Source organism: Mus caroli, unplaced genomic scaffold (genome assembly GCF_900094665.2).
Source record: "Mus caroli unplaced genomic scaffold, CAROLI_EIJ_v1.1 scaffold_18048_1, whole genome shotgun sequence".
Lineage (NCBI taxonomy): Eukaryota > Metazoa > Chordata > Mammalia > Rodentia > Muridae > Mus > Mus caroli.
In genome coordinates, this window is record NW_018389568.1 from 1 (window position 1) to 10853 (window position 10853).

Below are 10853 nucleotides of genomic sequence, written 5' to 3' on the forward strand. Positions count from 1 at the left end.
GTTTCTATCTCCAGTGTTGCCTCATTTTGGGTTTTCTTTATTGTGTCTACTTCCCTTTTTANGTCTAGTATGGTTTTGTTCATTTCCATCATCTGTTTCGATGTGTTTTCCTGTTTTTCTTTAAAGACTTCTACCTGTTTGATTATGTTATCCTGTTTTTCTTTAAGGATTTGTAACTCTTTAGCAGTGTTCTCCTGCAAAAAATATAGAAGAAAGTGGCAATTGCATGGTCTCCAAATACATGACATCATTAGCACTGATAGGTTGGTTAGTTTTCCTGTCTTGTTGGCATGAGTTCTGTCTTGTTGAGCAGTTTTTGGATTGAATTAGAGAACTATTGGTTATGCTATAGTATTTGTGACACACCTGCAGTGCTCATGCCATTCTGGTTATTGTGGTGGTTCATAGGCATCATAACTAGCTTGCTTCTACTCTTTAAAGCTTGCATAGCTCCTTCTGCTAACATGAAAGCTAGTTCTCAAAGAGGAAGCTTTCAGGTCATATCTAGCTCAAGTCCTCTGGGCCCTGTGTCTGAAGTGCATATCTTCAGCAGCAGGCACTTATCTTCTACCTCTAAGGATATGGGGTGGTCAGGGGCAATAGAAATAACCCATAATGTTTTGGGAGTCTCTTGGACAACCCTGACCTAAAGAGGGTTTCTCAGCTTCCCACACCTTTTGTTGGAGTTTTTATTAGATGGTCTATAGTTCTTGAGGGAAGCACTGTCAGCCCAGATGGGAAACTTTCCCTTAAACTATATATGTATATTTACAGACTGATTTATGTATATTATAGGTATTTTTAGTAGAAAGATAATCGTATGATTACTAGTGACTTTGTCAGGTAGCCATACTATTATTTTGTTCTTCTCCCTCATTCTTCTATATTTTTCTCTCCCTCCTTATTTAGAGCCCCTCACATTTTCCCATTACCTCTTTCAGATCAGTTGTGCTTTACTTGTTATTCCTTCTTTTTTGCTACACACACACACACACACACACACACACACACACCCTTTTATTTTCCTGGTTTCAGCAGTTAATCCAGATTATATACTCAATCTGACAAGTTGGATCTAGGAACCTCAAATGAGAGAGAACTCATGCTCCTTGTCTTTCTGGGTCTTGTCTCAGTACAATCTTTTCTAGTTCCATCCATTTACCTGAAAGTTTTATTATTTCATTTTTCATTATAGCCGAAAAGCATTTCATAGTGTGTATGTGCCACATTTTCATTTCCATTTGTTGGTTGAAGGGTATTTATGTTGTTTCCATTTCCTAGCTATTGTGAAAACAGCAGCAATGAATATGCAATATGCAATGAATGAGCAAATTCCTGTGGAGTCCATGTCAGTCCTCCAGGCATACAAGGAGAGACACAGCTGGGTCATATGGTAGACTCACTTTTAGCTTCCTGAGGATTCTCCACACTGATTTCCAGAATGACTGGAACATTTTTGCAATCGCAACATCAGCAAATGAAAGTCCCCTTTCTCCATGATTAACTTTTAGCTTATTAAATATTTTCCACACTGATTTTCAGAGTGGCTAGACCAGTTTGTAATCCCACAATAAATAAATGAGAGTTTTCCTCTCCCCATATCTCACTACTGACCATTTGTTGCAACTTGTTTTGTTAATCTTTGCCATGCTGGATGGGGTAAGATGAAATCTCAAATTTGGTTTGTTGATGTTGTTTGTTTCTTTCATCTTTAACATTATAATACAATTACATTATTTCCTCCTTCCCTTTCCTTCCTCTAAACCCACCTATATATCTATCTCTCTGTGCGATTTTTCAAATTCATGGCCTCATTTTCATTGCTATTACATACACAGAGTTAAAATAATCAAAATTGTTTTAAATTTGCCCAATTGTTAGAGATAATGAACTTTTTTTTTAATATTTCTTAGTCATTTTGTTTCTTTTCTTTCTTTTTTTTGAGAACTCTCTGTTCAAATCCCAAGCCCGTTTTTTAAAAGAGTTGTTTGTTTTCTAGACTCAGAAGTGCTGTGTTTTATAAAATGATGGTATAATTGCAGCAGAAGGGAAGTTGTCCCCCTGAATAATCCACCTGTGCTACAGACCTAATACAAAGACAATTTATATTGGTGGTGAAGGGATGGGGACTTAGAAAGGAACAGTGACAGAGAACAGGGGAGGTCAGAGAAGGACAGAAGAGAAAGAGTCCATCAGGGAACTCATGAGGAGAAAAAGACTAAAGAATGGGAGAGAGGAAAAAGAAAGAGAGAAAGGAGAGAGGGGAGAGACAGAGACAGAAAGAGAGAGAGAGAGAGAGAGAGAGAGAGGATGAAAGGTGAGAGCTGGAGTAGCTGACCAGTCCCTCTTATACACCAGGTTGGACTGCACATGGAGATGATGTAAGCTGTTGCTAGGTTGTTGTTGCTAGGTACCTGGGAGGAGCCTAGTGTGATTGTAAGCCAATAAAATATATAATTGGCAAACATTCTCTCCCATTCTCAGGGCTTCCTCATCACCTGATTATTTCTATAGCTGTGCAAAACCATTTTAGTTTTGTAAACTCCTACCTATTAGTTCCTGCCAGAACTGTTGAACAAGTGAAGTCCTGTTTAGAAACTGAGGGTTGGGGAGAGTGTGTGGAGGAATGGATTGTCAGACTCACCTGACAAAATCGTGGAGAAAAATTGCAAGGGTGGAGAAGTTGGATGTGGAGTAAGAGAAGCCTGTGATCAGAAGCAGGCAAATCAGGATCTAATGAAAGCCTAGAGATCAGTTGTGACACTGGGGTGACCAGACTAAACCAGAGTACAGGATTTGGGTCCTAGACTATATCAAGGGGTGAGATGTATAGAGAAGAGCAGAAGAACTCATCCTAATTGACCCTGGAGAAGAATATGCAGGATCTGACCAGGCAGACACATTGGGTGCCATGCCCAACTATTTACAGGAAGGGTGGATATTTGAATTCAGGTTCAAATACTCAGACCTCTCTCCCCAGCTCTCAATCACAAAAAAAAAGCAAATGAAGCTAAATGTGCTCTTTTATAACAGCATTAATCTCATCTTCAAAAGTAAGATATCTTGCCAGTCATGAAAATACATGCCTTTAATCCCACTGCTCAGAATGTATAATCTCTGAATTCAAAGCCAGGTTGATAATAGTTACTAAAACAAAACAAACTAGTTGTTGGGGTTGGGCTGTGGCTCTCATATCCGGGTTCGAGCCTGGGAGGCATCTTGGAGAGATGTGAAGTTGTCAGAACAGCCTTTTAGCAGAAACTCACCAAATTCACAGTTTGTAGTAAACTCCAGAAAATCTTGGAGAACAGGTTAGGCCTCAGGGCAGGTGGCAGGCAGTGTAACATCAAAGGAGAGTGATGAGAAGCAGCACAGCAGATGGCCCTGTCTCATTGGTGGATGCAGCCTGCCTAGGCTGAAGGAGGGTACAACTAGTAGTGTGTCTAAATACCAGGAGAGAAATGTAATGTTATGAAATAACCTACAAAGACATGACAGAGCCAGGCATGGTGATGCACACTGGTAATCCCAGCAGGCAGGAGGCAAAAGAAAAAAATCATGAGTATGAGTCCAGTCTAGACAAAATAACCAGCTCCAGGCCAGCATGAGCTACATAGTCAAACACTGTCTGAAGAGGAAGGAAAAAGTGATAGAGCAATAGGAATAGAACCAGTCAACATGGTTTCACAAAAATTAATAAGGAAAGCATAATCAACAGATGATATCAATTGTTTTTAAAAACATCAACCAAGAAAACTCATGTATGTTATCAAATACTATCCTTCACATTAATTCACTCAAATCAATTGATTCTTTCAAAGAGAAAGCTTTAAAATCAGGCAAAGTGTCAGGCAGTGGTGGTGCACACCTTTAGTCCCAAGCAAGGAGGCACAAGCAAGGAGATCTCCAAGTTCAGGACCAGGTCTACAAACTGAATTTCAGAACAGCTAGGGCTACTCAAAGGAACGCTATCTTGACAACAAATGGAATCAGGAAAAGTGGCAACTCAATATAGTATCTAACAAAAGAGGTCATGCTGAGAACACTCACAATGAAAGGCTACACTTACGCAAACATACACACATACCCACACACAAATTTGTATCCAAATTCACTTAAAAAATTACAGGGGATGAAAAAGATTAACAGATTTGAAATATGAGTAATTAATTTTTCTGGCCACATAGCGGGAACTTCCTAAGGTCAGGACACAGAAAAAAACTAACTATAATCTGTTCCTCACACTGCCATGGCAACAGTAAAGTACATCCCTAATGAGCCTAAACTAGGAAGTAGAAGAGACTGACAGAAGTGGGACTATCTGTAAACTACAGGCTGCCTAAGCTTCCAAAAGACCTGGGTTTGACCTCTAGCAAGGCCTTACAATATTTGGACAAAAGAAATCTCCAGAAACTGAGGTCCCAGACAGCACACTTGGGAGAAAAAGGCTCTGGAGAAGCTACTAGACCTCTCACAGCCAAATAGTGTTTCAAAGCTGCAGGAGACTCCAAGGGAGATGATAAAGAACAGGCAGAGGCAGGCAGGCCAGGCACTGCAGGCTCTGAGAGCCTTGCAGTCGGAGGGAAGCACAGAGAGGAAGAGGCAGTGAGGAGAAAAGAAGCAGAGTTGAGACAAGCAATGGAGATCTCTGAGGAGTGCTGGCCAATACCTGAAGTACCCCTAAAAGACATCACTGAAATAATGGAGAGATATCTCAGTCACATTGAACAGACCCTGGCTCACAGTCCAAACCTCTCAGAAGGAGACCTGGTAAGATGGGCATCTGGAGGGCTGGCCCTGCAGGGAATTTATAAGATCAGCCACCCAAGAAGCCAGATTCAGAAGAGAGAAGAGCTACTCAGTGTCCCTAAGCAGTTCTCACTTGTTGACCCAGACCCTGCATGGAGATAAAAACGAAGGAATTTTCATCTTTTGAAGAACAACCCATGTTTACACAGATTGTGGAGAGGATGGGTTTCAGTTCAAACTCCTTAGTTAAAGACAAGGTTGGGGACTTAAGAAGCAGGTATGTATGGGTCAAAACAAACATAAAGAATCTGAGGATACCCACCAATCACATTCAGAGCAAACTTATTGTTGCTCAGCCAAGTTCAGCTACATTCTATTGGCTACCTACCATTTTCACATCAATAATCTTCAACTCTACAAGGTTGCTCTCCAGAAAATAAAAAGTATCGAAGAAGTCCTGGAGCAGACTACAGACCACCGAGATGGACTACCCTTACTGAGGCACAGGGCTGAAAACTTTTTCCACAGGTTTGGCTCTCATGCTAACAAAGGCCTTCTGCACCTGGGGCAAATCTACTGCTGAAAAGACATTTCAGAAGGTTTCTAAAGTAAGAAAAGCTGGCAAGATACAAGTAAATCTCCACAGGACAAGAGCTACAGTCACAAAATCAGCAGATGTGTCGTGTCTCTACCCCCATAGTGTCCTTCATTAGGGTTGGAAATGGCCTCTCTGCTTCCAAATCTCAGATCATGAACTCTCTTCTCAGTAAATGTAAACATGATGTGTTTTTTCACAGACACTGCAGAGGAAGCAACAAACAGTATGTTCTGATGTGGGGAGTGTTGGAAATCTGCTGGTTCTGTCCAGCTGGCCAAGGTGAGGACATGTTTGACAAGAGTCTGACTTTCACTAATCTTCCTGGAGATGCCAAGGAACAAACCCAACAACTCAGCTTTTTCCAATATGTCTCTTCTATCATTGTGGTCCTCATGTCAGCTTCTGATAACAATAAAGAAAACCAAAAGCTTGTCAGACACCTCTGGCAGTCATCAACACTTTTGATTTGCTTGATTGATGACAAAGAAAGGGCCATAGCAAATACTTCTGGTAAAAGAATGAGAATTGGCATCAAGAATAGAAATGAGGCAGAATTAACAGAGGAGCTCACCAATGCCATCAAACAATTTCTAGAGTTCTCTAATACTGCTCTCAGTTTAGAGGACTGTTCACAGACAGCTCAAGAACAAGGATTCCTCATTGATAAAGACAGAGAGACTGCAAGCAAGCCAAAGAAATGCCTCAGACTATAATGGCCCTTCTGGAGGAATACAAATTATCTCAGACAAAAGAAAATTACCTACACCTTCAAAGACGACTTTGGCACCTTTGGTGTAAGAAGGACAAAGAATTCTATCATCTGACAGAAAAAGGGAATCGAAGCACTGAACAAAACAAGAGTGAGATTGAAACATATAAACGAATAGGACATTCACAGAAGAACTTGGCTTTGATTATGTGCTTCTTGTAGACACAGAAGGACTTCGGGCTCCAAAACTCAACAACAAATCTCAGAATTGGTACCATGAGTCAGCAACATTAGTCATTGACTTTGGAAACTTGACTCTGATCAATATTTTTGGGGAGAATCCCTCAGACATTCAGGACATCCTAGAAATATCTGTTCAAGCATTTCTGAGAATGAAACAAGTAAAAATCTCCCCCAGTTGCCTTTTTGTCAATCAGAATGTGGGAGTAGTTACAGCAAAAGACCAAACTATGAAAAGGCAGAGGAGACTTGAACAGAAACTGGATGAAATGGTTGCATTGGCTGCAGAGTTGGAAGAGTGTTCCAACATAACCCACTTCACTGATGTAATTAAGATTGATGCCAATCGCTATGTCTACTACTTTGCTTACCTCTGGGATGGCAATCCCCCACTCGTCTGTCCCAATCCTCACTATAGCTACAATGACCAGGAACTAAGGAATGCAATTCTTTCAACTGCCCAGCCGGAATCTAGGGGAAAGATCTTGAAAATCTTAGATTTCAAATTCAGAGTTCAAGATTTGTAGAAAGCCCTTGTCAGTGAAAACATCATTTTCAGTTTCTGGAATACGCAAGAGGTCATAGCCATGAGCAAACTGGAAACCATGTATAGCCACTGGACCTGGGAGCTGAGGAGTCATGTACTGGACTTACAGAATCAGCTGGACAATCAGATTCAAAATGGGAAAATCCCGACACTCACATCTAATTTGCTGGAGAATCCACTTGGTAAAAAATATGAAACCATCAAACATGAATTTGACAAATATTTTAAAGAAGACCCAGATAGTGAATTATTGGTTCAGTGGAAAGCAAAATTTGAACACAATCTACTAATCCTTAAAGACACACTTATTTCAGATGTCAGAAGGAAATGCAATTAACATAACAGTCTTCAGAAAAGCCAAGAAATTCTTGATAACCAAAAATCACAATATGAAAATCACTTGTTAGAGAGGAGCTGACAGTTAGCTTTAAGTGAGACTGGTAAGGAATTAAGTGACAAAAAATTGGAAGAGAATTTCAGTCTACTTTGAAAAAGTAGATCTACAATGTGTCTTCCAATGACCCTCATGTCACAGAGCCCAGCATTGTTTTCAGATTCTGAAAATATCCTTCTGGAATATTTCAAAAAGGAGAAAACTATTGTGCAAAGACTAAAAATAAAGTCTCGAGAAACTTTTAAAATCAAATATGTCAAACATATACAAATGAAAAAAGAACGTGTTGTATTTACAAAGAGTTTAAAACCTCATCACAAATTATCCATGGATGGATGACACTACTAACAATATTCTTTATAAATTTACTGAAACCCCTAAAAAACTTTGGAAGCAAAAGCATGATTACAGTCAGAATTACTTTCATGAAATCTTGAAGATCATAGAAAATGAGCTGAAATCTGAACCCTGTGAGGGAGACTATACATTTGCCAGAGACTACATCATTGACTTATCATTGTACTTATTCCAAAGAGCATCCAAGGATTTCAAGAAAATGCATGAGGCATTCAAGAGTGCAAATGATCCTGTGAACTATCTGGAGTGAATAGAGAATAGATGATTAGCCAGCCTGGCTGAACAACTTCAAAAATAAGATATAAGATAAACTGTATGTTTCTTGGTAAATACAGATTGGTCATCATCTAAGTATAGAGAAAAGTTGCTACTGTAGACTTGGCTTGCTTAAACTTTGTTAATCAATGATGAAAGAATTGTGGCTTTGGGATTAGTATGAAGGAAAAAATAGAAGAAAGAAAGTTAGGTGAGAAATGTTTCATTAGATGTGAGTTTCAAAAGAGGAATACACAATCAATACTCCTGTTGTATATTCCTGTTGTGTAATGGCTTGATTCTGTTTTTGAAGAATATGGGTTTTGGTGATTGTTTTTAGAAAATTTGTTACTTTTAGCTATCAGGTAATCTTTTACAAACATAGAGAACTTTGTCTTAGATGATGTTAAAAGGATAACTGAAAATAAAGTTGTTGAGCTCACTCTTTGCAGATTGCTTCTTCCACCAAATGTGTGAACATGTGCTTGCTTTATTTACGTCATCACCAACCCCATATCCCCTCATTTGATCATTGACATAGCTAGTCCTTAACATCCTAGTATCAATTTAAGTTGCACTATAAATGAAATAAGTCAAAATACATTAGTTACTATTGTAAGACTTGAAGATTTTCTATTAAAAAGATTTTACTTCTCTCTGACTTGATAGCTCCTGCTTTCTCCATGTTTACTAAATAAATTAATGTTTATTCTTTTGGCTTTCTTTTTGCTTGTTTACTTTGAATTTGGATGTTTTCTGTTTTTGTTCTATTGGGAGGGTATTGTTCTCATGTGTTACCTATTTTTCTTTTATTGTATGTTTGTGTGTTTGTTTGAAAGAAATGAACACACTAATAATAAAATTGTATTGGTAGGGAAAAAGAGAGGACCTTAAATGAATTGGGAAGATGGAAAACATGATCAAAATATATCATATGAACCCCTCAGAGATTACAGAGACTGAGTCACCAACCATAGATGGGCTGGTCTGTGGCCCTCTAACACACATGTAGCAGACAACTGCCTTGTCTGGCCTCAGTGAGAGGGAATGCACCAAATCCTGCAGAAACTTAACACATGAGGGTGGAGAGATGCTGCTGGGGAGTGAAGTGAGGGTGTGAGGATGAGTGGGGACCACCTTCACAAGGTGCAAAGGACAGGGGGAATAGGGTGAAGTTCTCAGAAAGGGGGGACCAGAAAGGGGAACAACATTTGGAATACAAATAAATAAAAATAATTTAATAATTTTAACAAATGAAAGAGAAAATAGGAAAAACTTTTCAATAAAATAAAATGACCATAAAAATTAGCCTTGTGTTATATACAGGTCTGAGAAGGAATCATTCCGGAAATTATATTATAGTGATCAGGCAAAAAATGGGGGAGAGGGGCTATGATGATTGAGATGGTTTGCATATGCTCTGCTCAGGGACAGAGGATATTACTAGGTATGGCCCTGTTGGAGTAGCTTGGTCTTGTTGGAGTGGGTGTATCACTATGGGTGTGGGCTATCAGACCAATTTCCTAGTTGCCTGGAAATCAATCTTCTCTTAGAGGCCAGCAGATGAAGATGTAGACCTCTCTGCACCTCCTGTACCATGCCTTCCTGCATGATGAATGTTCCCACCTTGATGCTGCCAGATTGAACATCTGAATCTGTTAGCCAGCCCCAATTAAATGTTGTACTCATAAGGATTGCCTTGCTCATGGTGTCTGTTCACATTAGTAAAACCCTAACTAAGACAATGTTTAACGATGATTTTGAATGTGGCATGATCTACAATCACCTAGGAGACAAGCTTCCAAGTACACCAGTGAAAGATATTTTTAGATTAGTATTCTATGTCCATGAGAGTTGACAATGATTAGATTAATGGAGGTAGAAGGACTGTCTGTAGCTGGGAAGCACCATTTCCTGGGCTGAAGTCCTAGACTGCATAAAAAGGAGGAAATTCCCTGAGCACAGAACATTCACTGCTCTCCCTTTGTTGGAGATCCAGAGCTCAAGTTTCTGTCTCTACAACATTGCCCCACCCAGAACTCAAACCATGAACTGAAGCTATTCTTCCTTCAGTGACTTTGTCTAGTATTTGTCCCAGCAATAAGTAATGTTACCTAGACTACGTACTTTTCTGCTCTTAAAATAAAATAACCAAAAGCTACTTACAGAAGAAAAAGATGGTTTGGGCCATGATTCTGGAAGTCTAAGAGTCCCTCACACTGGGAAATCACAGCAACAAAAATCAGGAGCAAGAAACTGAGATGTCACAACTCAACTTCACAAAGTAAACAGAGAGGGCAAACTGTGAGTTATTGAAGCTATAAACTCCTAAGCCTGATGCCAATGTTTTACTTCCCACAGCAAATCTACATAGGTCTGAGAAGAAATGAGGTATATCCTAAAAATTTATACCCCACAAACAGTGTAACCAGATGGGGATTAAGCACTGAAATATATAAGCCTACAGGCCACTTCTCATCAAAATCACAATATTCCACTCCTCACCCCAATAGGCTCAGAGCCATATCAAAATACAAAATGCATTTACTACAGCATTTAAAAAAATCCACATAATATTTAATATTCTCAACATTGATTAAAACTCCACAGTCTAAAGTCAATTCTGAGATGAGAATTCTACTAACTGACACCATGAACAATCATAAAGTCAAATACAAGTTTTTTTAAAAAATTACATATTTTCTTCTTTTTTATTAGATATTTTTTTTATTTTTCATTTCAAATGTTATCCCCTTTCTTAGTTTCCCCACCAACCCCCTCCCATTCCTTTCGCCCTCTCCCTGCTCATCAACCCACCCACCCCTGCTTCCTGGCCCTGGAAGTGCCCTATACTGGGCCATAGAACCTTCACAGGACCAAAGGTCTCTTTTCCCATTGATGACTGATTAGGCCATCCTCTGCTACATATGCAACTAGAGCCAAGAGTCCCACAATGTGTTTCCTTTTTTGATGGTTTAGTCCCAAGGACTTCTGGAGATACTGG

General features: G+C 39.3%; 1 pseudogene; it reads left to right on the top strand.

The window, feature by feature from the left end:
- The first annotated feature begins 1942 nt into the window (after positions 1–1942).
- LOC110288172 lies at positions 1943–8520 on the top strand (annotated as a pseudogene).
- Positions 8521–10853: the final 2333 nt, after the last annotated feature.